Here is a 10,602-nt window from a genome sequence, read left to right as displayed (position 1 = left end):
TACAGGTCATTTTAACCTAGACACGATCCCTCATAGTCATACCTTGCACGCGTCTACACGAAGACCAACACCATGACGCATGTACTCTCGCATTGGAGTTACTCGGATATTGCGGCTGTTTTACAGCACGTTGTGATGAGCTAATGCGTGCATGTTATGATGTACCTGTAATCTAACAATATTAGGGCGGGCTGTAAATAATCGGTTCTGGGCCAGGCAAAGAAGTGTTTAATAATATGAGTAACGAATCATATTTAAGCAGGTCTCTTGAGTCTGTGTAGTTTGCACTGTCTCGCCAGGCCAGTTCACAATACATAATGATATTATATACACACACGCATGGAGTTTTGGATTTGGAAAGCAGCTTTGGAACCAATGTAAGTGTCATCGGCACCCACCGTAATGATACACATGCAGTAACAACGTTCAAATACGAACCTGCGAATATGGGCGTAATAGCTCTCGCTCTCTCTTACTCACACACACACACACACAGACACACACACACACACACAGACACACACACACACACACACACAACCACACACACACACAGGTTAAAGCTGAAGCCAGATTAATTTGTTGCAAGTTTACCCAGTCTAGTCCAAATTAAACTCATACCTTCTATCCCCGTGTATAGCGATTCTTGCAAATTGTCCCACCTCCTCTGCCCTCTACATTGGTTCCGAGAAAGATATGTTAAATAAAGAGATTTTAAAGCATCTCTGCTTTTTCTGATTCCGGAAGTAGAATCAACGAGACACGAAAATTCATGTGATTTCTCTGACTTCAACCGTAATGAGATTGATAATTTCTCTCAACGATAATGAAAATGACGTTGAGTCAGATTTACTTTTTTAAATTTTGCACGAATGGCCAGTGAATTCCTGGTTCATAATAGCGTGACGTCACTATTAGGGTGATAATAAAGTGATAACATACAATTCCAGAACGAGTAATGAACGAGAGTACCGTCCTACCCTAATGTCGACTGGTAGAGAGATTATAGAAGGCAACCTACCTCAAGTCGCTGTGTAACTTCGAATGCAGAAACGCTCGGAGTTGTGTCCCGGTAATATTGCATTGTGATCTTGTTCATGATAAGATAAGCAGAAGGAAATATGCACTGTGCAAACTTAAACTTTGACCTTGGCGCGATTTATTAGTCTGCGAACCTGACCAATTTTAAACTCTAATATATCATCAGGCAGAAGATAAGAGTGAGTGAGTTAAAATTTAACGGCCCATCGGCATTATTTCAGTCATATAGCGAGGTTAAGTTATTCACATATGAGTCATTTATGCAAAGTAATATTTAAATCAATTTATGAAACATATTTGAGCATAACATATACATATCATGTATAGAGTTTTCAAACACGGGCTATAGGCCACCAGTAACCAAAGCTAGGCCACCTCGCTTGGGATCATGGGGACTTACAGTACCCCCGCTTCCTGCATGAAATACCCAACAGGATTTAGCTACTGGTGTCTGTCAATAAATATTCATTTTATCATGAGCAAACAGTCGCGACCCAAATCTCGATGAGTAGTCAAGATTAACGTGCAATAGAGAAGAGTTGGCCGCAATATGGTCCATTTAAGAAAATTGTAACAACACACGAGCTGTTCGCAGGAAGAAAACATATTACGAGGGTAGAATTGGGGTGCTTCAATTGGTTCCTTGGTCCCAATGGTGGATCCATGTTTCATCACCTGTCACTAGACTGTAACTGTGGTTAACTAAAATGAAGGCCTAAACAAATTATGATGGTTAAAGTACAAGTGAAAAGTTCACATAAATGTTTTCTTGGAAAATATTTGAGTTGTTCGAGAAGTAAGCGTTTAAATGTTCACTTGCTAATGTAGTGAGCATTCCTTGTCCTAACGAGCTTTGTTTACAGAAACCTGCGTTAGGCATTTGTACAATCCCTAAATATTTCTGTACCAGGACGTTTAAGGGAAATGTTTCATTTCTAATGTTTGAAATTAAGGTTTGAAATTGTAAATTGGCCATATTAACACAAATGCATGTGTACACAAAAGTAATTAATTTGGTTGTGTGTCGCTACCCCCTAGAACATATGACATAACACACCTGCAGGATTAAAGGAGTGTATGGGCACTGATGGAAGTGTGTGCATTTCGTGTCGTAATTAGGAGACGCACATCAAATAGATTTCTACTATAACTGAACCAACACAAGGAACATTTTGTTTTTACCAAGACCAACATTGAATTCTGAGACAAGTCAAGTCAAGGGTGAAAAGGAACCCAGTATACTGCAAGCTTTAATCATTTCAGCTATTAACGATATTCACATACATTCTTTTACATTGTACATTTGTCAAAAAGTAAGCACAAAAGTAATAATTTTCATTTTAAAAATGTTTGTGTCCTGGCCTTAAATTAAAGTGAAAAAAAAAAACCACATGGTTCGGCACAATGGCAACGGATTTTTTTACGCCAGTCACCAATATTTCAGGTATTTAACATCATCTGGTACAAGTGGCACACAATCAGCCAGTGTACCCACTTCGGTCGCCATTGGCAACGCGTAACTAGGAGCCTATTCTGACACGGAAATCCGCAGGAAATGAGAACCTAGAGAAGCAGCAAAATGTAAATCGCTCCGTGACGGGTTAACAGTTGTCCTTCATCCATATCCTGTTTTGAGTTTGAGTCTATATACATTAAAAAGAAATGTTCCGTAATATTAATACTAGATCTTGCTAGATTTGATCAGCACTTAGACGAACATTGACCAATGACCCATCGCTTCAAAATCACAGCAGCAGGCAACAGAGCTCTCCACCCATGGCACGGATGATTCACATTCCTTTCATCAAAATTATCTGTCGACTCAATGTGTGACAATTTAGGACATCGTCCAATTCTGAATCCCATTGCTGCTTTACAACCACAAACCGGGCATACCCTCAGAAAAACGTCGGTGAAAATATTAAGTCTTTTCAGGTCGACTGCAAGAAGATTGAAAAGCAAGTTTTTGTTTGATTGAAACATTAAGGCAATAGTGTAATAATTGCCTGGGGTCACTGATTCTACAGTATCGACAATAAGACTTTATTGCGCAAATGTAAAAGTAACTTGTGGGAATATCGTTCAATTTACTTTTCACACAATCCCATTGACTTTGGTAGTCAGGTAGCTTCTTTTTCCACATTCCGTAGAGCACTTAGGGGACAGGTGCCTTCAGTTCCTGTAATCCAAAGTACTCCGCATATTCATTAACCTCTGATGCTCTTTCGGGTGGAGGCACATTTTCCCGAATCTCAGAAAGTTGAGGATATGAACAAACACATCACCATCTACATCGATGAAACAGAAGCCATCTTTGTCCTTGGCTACCGGATGCCTTCCACTAAACATGGCGGCCAACATGGAGTCCGGGTACTTGGTGAGGGTGGACAGGGATGTTGTCAGATGTCGACCACCAACGTTTAAGTCCACAACTTGAGAATCCTGAAATACAACACATTGTTAATGAACATGTGATTCTACCTTACATTTAGAAAATACTCGATTCTTATTGGTCTATCAAAGGTGTCAAATCACAATAACCGCCTTTGACTGAAACACTGATTTAATGGTCGCATCGAAGCTAAGATTTACGATCATACTCCAGAATCAACTTGGTGCAGTCATATTTACAGGTAACCTAGCTCCATGAAAAGGATGGTATGTTTATCTCTTGAATTAGAAAAATTTGTCAAAAGCAAAATGCACTATATACATAGCCTGAATGATAACACAACCAGAAATGTATTTCTTTTCAACGATTTACATTTCCGATAATTTACAAATATCATTTCGGGGTAAAGAAACCCACGCGAGACCACGTACACATGTAATGCGTAAATAGCTCTGTTCATTTCCTTGCTGCTAAGGACCTATTCTCTCTCGGAATCCCAACAGGCTAGTATGTAAATACACTCTGAGATAAGACTTGTTAAGGTACATAAAACGCACATGACAATGATTAATTGGTCTAAGAGTGGTTTCAGAATTAATATTGATTTGACACACACCGCGTATAACATGATAAAAACTTTTTCGACACTGAATACAAATCTGTCTATGTCACAGTCATCCTATATTCATAAAGTAGTAAAGTATAACGTCAAGGGAGGCGGAGGGGTGTGCGCGTGTGTGTGTGTGTGTGGGGGGGGGGGGGGGGGGGGGGGAGGGGTGCGGATGAGTAGGTGGGAGGCAGGGTGTGCGTGTGCAATGGTCATATAAATCAGTAATTGGATAATTCACCACCCAACACATGTAAGGTGCCATAAGATCAGAATATCATATGAGGCAATGATGCATGTTTCCCAATTACGACTTACATCGAATGGATTCAGACCAAATTCAATGTCAGGGGATCAAGCTACATCGGACGGTGGATATGACACCTACTTCATTTTGTTTGTTTGTTGTTTAACGCCGCACTTAGCAATATTCAAGCTATATGAAGGCGGTCTGTAAATTATCGAGTCTGGACCAGACAATTCAGTGATTGACATCATGAGGATCAATCCATGCAATTTGGATACGATGACATGCATCAACCAAGTTAGCGAGCCTGACTTCCCGATCCCGTTAGTCGCCTCTTACGACAAGCTTAGTCGCTGTTTACAGCAAGCATGGGTTGCTGAAGACCCATTCTACCCCGGATCTTCGCAGATCTCGATCGTAATGCCTTGAGGGAAAACTAGACATTCAAGGCCGCTTTTACGTAAAGAAGAACATCTACTTTCGCTTACATTTCTGGGACATATGAAACACAGCTTGGCTCTCTGGCCTAGCACAACAGCTTTAAGTTAGTTTGTGACAGTCTGAACTGATTTTGATATGTGATATTGCAAGATCGACACCCAGCTGTGTGCTTATTAATACATGTATCTGAATCACCACACATTGTAACAAGGCATGTTTCCGCGCTTGAAGCAGATGTATGCGAGGATCTCGCGAGACACTAAGGTACCATTGTAAGTTACCAAGCGAACAGGAAATTCTTCACTTAACGCAAATAGTAATTACACTAGGGTTGCGACCGGGTATGAAAACTCGAGTACCCGGCAGACATTACCCGAACCGGATTCGAGCACCCGTAGTTCAATGTTATCCCACTTGTTTGTAGTGCTTTTGCGAATAAAAGGTCATCAAACATATATTAATCTGTTCTAAGGTATTATGTTTTTTATTAAATGCCTGCATGGCTTACCTAAAACCACAAGTGACGCAGAATATCAGTAATCTGGCGCCAGTCATTGAGCACTGTCACCAAAACAGGCGAGAGCGGGAAACGGTAAGATCACATGACTGCCTGACACGTGAGTCGTGACATGGGTAATAAATCGATATGTGTCTGTATCTAGGCTTGTATTTTAATTTTTAACATTGCACTATTTCAGTATTTCGTAAAATGATTTCGACAATAATGACAACACAATTAACATTAGATTTCACATTTTTATTGAACAGATCAGCAAATTATTGAAAACTGTTAAGTTTTATGTTGAAATAGTCCAACAGAACAACTTTTCTGTTGTTATCGTGCTGAAGTATAAATACAAACTTGCAACTTTGAACAACCTAATTTGTTTTTTAACCGAACAAAAATAAAAAAATCAATGATCATGAAAAGTTATCAAACGAATTTTAACTAACACTTGTGGAATGTCAGTTGTGAGTTCTTATCACCACAACATGGACTTTCTCATTGTACGCCTGTCTCATTGAAAGTACTAAATCAGATCTGGTAAGTATAAGATCTAGACTACTGAGAACAGACTTGATTCATGATGATTGCATAACTATCTCCCCTGAACGGGTACTCGAGTCTTGAAAATTGGACTCGAGTCCTAAGCTACCCGACCTGTTATTGGGTACTCGAGTACCCGTCCCAACCCTAAATTACACTAGACCACATACTACGAAACACGAGTTGGTAGTTCGATGTTAGTCCTATAAATATAGCGTTTGCTGTGTTCTCTGTGCATTGGGTGTTTACCGTGAGAGATAAGGTATGCCGTCACTTTAATTATTGATTATCTTGTTTTTTGCTTTCAGATATGTGCGTCCTGCACCTGTGCATAGCACCCGATCCCGTTAGTCGCCGATAACGGCAAGCATTGGTTGTCAAGACCTATTCTACCCACACTCTAACTTACTGCTTTGTAATATTCTCAACCAGTTTAACATCGCATCTGTGATATTCTAGTTATTGAACTGTCCATCGTTTGACAGGTTTTCATTTAATCCAAATATGTGTATTATTAATGTATAACTTCTCGTCACGATCTGGCTGAAATACTGCCGATGTGACGTTACATACATACTCACTCACTCACTCACTCTATCCCGGATCCTAAAGGGCCCCTACTTCATTAATTAAATAGAGAACTCTAGTTTGCCTTTCTCCATGAACACTCTTATGCAAAGTGCGTTAAGGTTCTTATTAGATTACAATTCCTTTGACGTGAATTTGTGATTTGTTCAGATTTAACACAATCGAGGCACCAATGTTGCTGATGCGGTGAACCACAAACGCCAGAGCATAAAAGAATCGAGTATTATTATCCGCAGAACAATATGTTGAGGCGTAAAAGACAAAACAGCGGTGACAATTTGAATGGATCACTAAAAGTGATGACACCAGGTGTTCGCGAAAAGGGGAAGTATGTCCTACTAGTAGCATTTGGGCAGTAACATGTTTCGGTAGACTCATCGCACTGGGGAAACAGCTGACACACACGGTTTGGACACTTTAGACAGAAAGTTTTGCCGCTGTGACAGATGCCTAATCATCCTCACACTCGATATGCAGTAAAGTAAATGTTGACACATTTTCTTGAACCACAGAGTTTCAATAGGAAAAACAATTACATCGTACACTCACCTCCAAAATGTCAAAATATTGTCCACAGTTTTAAGTGATTATCACGTGTTCAGGGTGTCGAGTATTGCTTGTAGGTTTCTATCTAGAAACAAAAGAAAAGCGGGGTAAATTTAAGAATGTGAGTTGGTTCCTGTCAATTTGAGTGAATGGTTTGTTAAAGACCACTTTAAACAACAATTCAGCAGTTTAGTTAGGGTTATAAGTGGGATTACTGACACCTGGTGTTACAAGTGGCCCAGTCGTCTAAAGCAAGGAGATATGCACAGTTGCATCCTTTAGAAACATATGATCCTGTTTTAAAAAACCTGTACAATATACTGTACAAATCGGTGTTTATCTCAATTCTCAACAGTAATACACGTGCTAGACGTTTAACACCTTGGCACACGTGTATGGTGCTGGGATATAATAAATGATACACAGCTGGAATCTTGGCTATGCCCTGCACTGAGGTTTTCGAGGGAGTATGATACTACTAGCAAGTTCTATCTGAAACAATATAATGCAATAATGCATGTTTGAGAGAATCCATGATTGGGACCACCCTTAGGTGAATGAAGCCATCACATCTAACTTATTGTAGTGTCTGGAACGTGTTATGACACGTGTCAACCTGATGTTATGACTAGTGTCACACCTGCCAAAAGTTGACATTGTTTGTGTAAACACAAATGCCCAAGTTGCAAACTTATTGAACGCCCCTCGTAGATATAATTTTATCCAACGTTATCAATCAGTAATCATAGAAGTAACATCATAATGAATAAAGTGATCATTAAGTAACGGAGGTGGTAATGACAGGTGTCGACACTGAGGCAATGTGAGAGATGTACTGGCTGGCTGTCAGACATGACAGAGGACAACACAGAGGACAACACAGAGGCCAAAACGTTATTTCCTCCATTCCAAACACCTTCCACCAAGACGTTTTCAACCACTGTCTCTTCCACGACTCCAGCTGCCAAAGTGTCAACGGCCTCTTATCAAACTGCCATCTTTTTGGGTAAACGGTGACCAATTGCCGTGATAAAAATACCAAATATTTCAAAATAACCAAGTTATTTTGACATCTGCTTTCGAAACAGAGAATCTTCTAACTCAATTTAAACATCAAACACAACACATGAAATTATAACATGGTGAAGCCAATTTATAATAGAGCCGATGCACTCCAGCATTTGGTGATGCCTTCTATCACAACCTTTGTAAAGGTTCATAATTCTTTTGAACCTCTTGAGATGGAGGTTAGTCCTTCGTCTGCTTATATAATTATTTGTAGTTTCACTATTGCTTGTATTAAAAGTAAACTAAAACTAAAATCTTAATAAATGTTATCATAAATTGTAGAACTGGTTTAACATACATCTACACATAAGATCCGTGAAGATCCGGGTTAGAATAGGTCTTCAGCAACCCATGCTTGCCGTAAAAGGCGACTATGCTTGTCGAGGCGACTAACGGGAGGTCAGGCTCGCTGACTTGGTTGATGCATGTCATCGATCCAAATTGCATGTATTGATGCTTATGATGCAAAGCACTGGATCGTCTGGTCCAGCCTCGATTATTTACAGACCGCCATTGTAAAGTTAGTGAGTGAGTTGTGTTTAACGCCGCCTTTAACAGTATTCCTGTTATATAGCGGCGTGTCAGCTTAATGTGGGAGGAAAGCCCGAAGTGATGCAGGTCTCAGACGTTTATCACTTCGGTAAAACCCACGAGCACGGGTATGGTGCTGACAAACCTAGAAAAGTAATCGGGGCGAACCGGGATTCGAACCAGGACGCAACTCTGCACAGCGAATCGCGGCGCCTTAGACGACTGGGCCACCCGTGTCTCTTTTTGGTAACCCCAGGGTAAAAGGTACGTCACCTGTTTGTCCATTTGCAATATTAATGAATAGTTTACTACCAGGTGAATAACCGCACATCAGGTTTAATTGAATTCATTCCTCAAAGGTTTGGAGCGAAAGCTGTTATCCTCTCACAGTAGCAGCATCTGGAAATCTGGAACATCCTGTCGTACGTAGTATGCTTCTTGTCGGGAAGGAGGGAAGATACGTGACGGAACATCTCTCTGCCCACAAATGTGTGAATGATGAACACTTGAAGGAACATTATAACTGGCACCCCTGCTGTTCCATCGCTATAAATTACCTCAGCGTCGCAGAGATGACGAATGTTGTCTGTTGCGAATCCCATTTTGTCTTAGTCACCGTCGTCTATTAGCAGAAAACCATCACCACCCTCTGTCTTGCAGAGCTGGTCTGTAGTCCTAAGTAGTGTCTAGTGGTGGGTCACTGTGGAAACATCTTCTTTTTGGCTCGATAGAGGGTGTAGATGTGAAATGTTGGCATGGCCTCCTCGCTCCACTCTCTCCCTCGCAATTTGTTCGACCTCTTCTCGGTAAAGGGATGGCAAAGACGTGGTTGTTGTGCAGCCCAATTCTTTGTGATATCCATGGTTACCTGCACCTAATACATTAAATTGCGTTGTTAGTTTTTTTTCAATATAACCATCATTATTTTATTTACATGAGTTATGACATGACATGTGGACACTATTGCAGGACACGTCTTCTAGAAACATGTCTCTTCTTGATTGGTCATGTAAGGCGACGCACGTCGCTGTGCAGAGTTGCCTCCCGGGGGCAAACCTATGATTATGTTTTCGAATCCCAGTTCGCCCCGATTTTGTTTCTAGGTGTGTCAGCACCTGTGCGGTGGGTTTCACCAAAACGGTAAACGTCTGAGACCTATATCACTTCGGGCTTTCATCCCACTTCGCGCTGACACGCTGTGGTATAACTGGAATCTTGTTCAAAGCGGCGTTAAACCTAACTAACTCACTCACTCACGCTCTGCTTGTTTGATTTGAACATGTATCCTCGTAAAACATGGAATACGTCCATCGCGATGAGATGTGATAAACTTCACTTCTAACTGTATGTTTGCCATGTTGCAAGTGCACAGACTGTTTGCACAGACTACATCTACTATATATATCGTGTACAATGTTCTTCATTCAGTCTTGCTTGACAAGGGTATGGGCATCTATACCGAAACGTCGCCTTTACAGTATTAAAGTTGTTATCCATAAATTGTGTCTACTTTGTCATATGTGAGTCACGTAGTAATTGCTGACTGAATACTCTTTGTTTGTGTAGAGTGAATGAGAGAGACATACAATATAAAAAATAAATATGATCCTTTACCAACATAATATCTCAGAAATAGCACATTGATATTGTGTAATTTCACCGTGATCTGGGTCTGTGTAAGTGCAAGTGAGTTGTCTCCCCTCTTACTGGAAGTATGGAGCGCACTTAAAATATACACCATTAAGCTTGTCAGAATCATCACCACTACCTCAAATCACAAGGAATGTTTGTTTGTTTGTTTGTGTGTCGTCTAGCGGTCCAGAGAGATTATCACGCCCGAACGGAATTAAGGATTTTTAATTAGGAAATTGTAAATAAATTATCGCCTTTGATACATCGATTCCATACTAGAACAAATTCTGAACACGATCGATTCATCTACCAAAACGCTAATGTCAGAGTTACTGAAGAAATACTTGTTGGACTCGGAGTATCCTCCGCTGACAGACCCACAAATGATATGTACTAAGGTAATCCTATATGTACTAATCTGAAAGTAAGAGAAGACAGAAACACTCCCGAAGAGCCCCATC

At 40.5% G+C, this 10,602-nt stretch overlaps 1 pseudogene; it reads right to left on the bottom strand.

The window, feature by feature from the left end:
- Positions 1-2,742: 2,742 nt before the first annotated feature.
- LOC139479536 (BTB/POZ domain-containing protein KCTD18-like) lies at positions 2,743-9,111 on the bottom strand (annotated as a pseudogene).
- Positions 9,112-10,602: the final 1,491 nt, after the last annotated feature.

The sequence above is a fragment of the Haliotis cracherodii genome, unplaced genomic scaffold (assembly GCF_022045235.1).
Source record: "Haliotis cracherodii isolate W230 unplaced genomic scaffold, xgHalCrac1.p SCAF_4, whole genome shotgun sequence".
In the NCBI taxonomy this organism is placed as follows: domain Eukaryota; kingdom Metazoa; phylum Mollusca; class Gastropoda; order Lepetellida; family Haliotidae; genus Haliotis; species Haliotis cracherodii.
The sequence above is the reverse complement of the archived record's forward strand: the minus strand, read 5'-3'. Positions and strand labels throughout refer to the sequence as shown.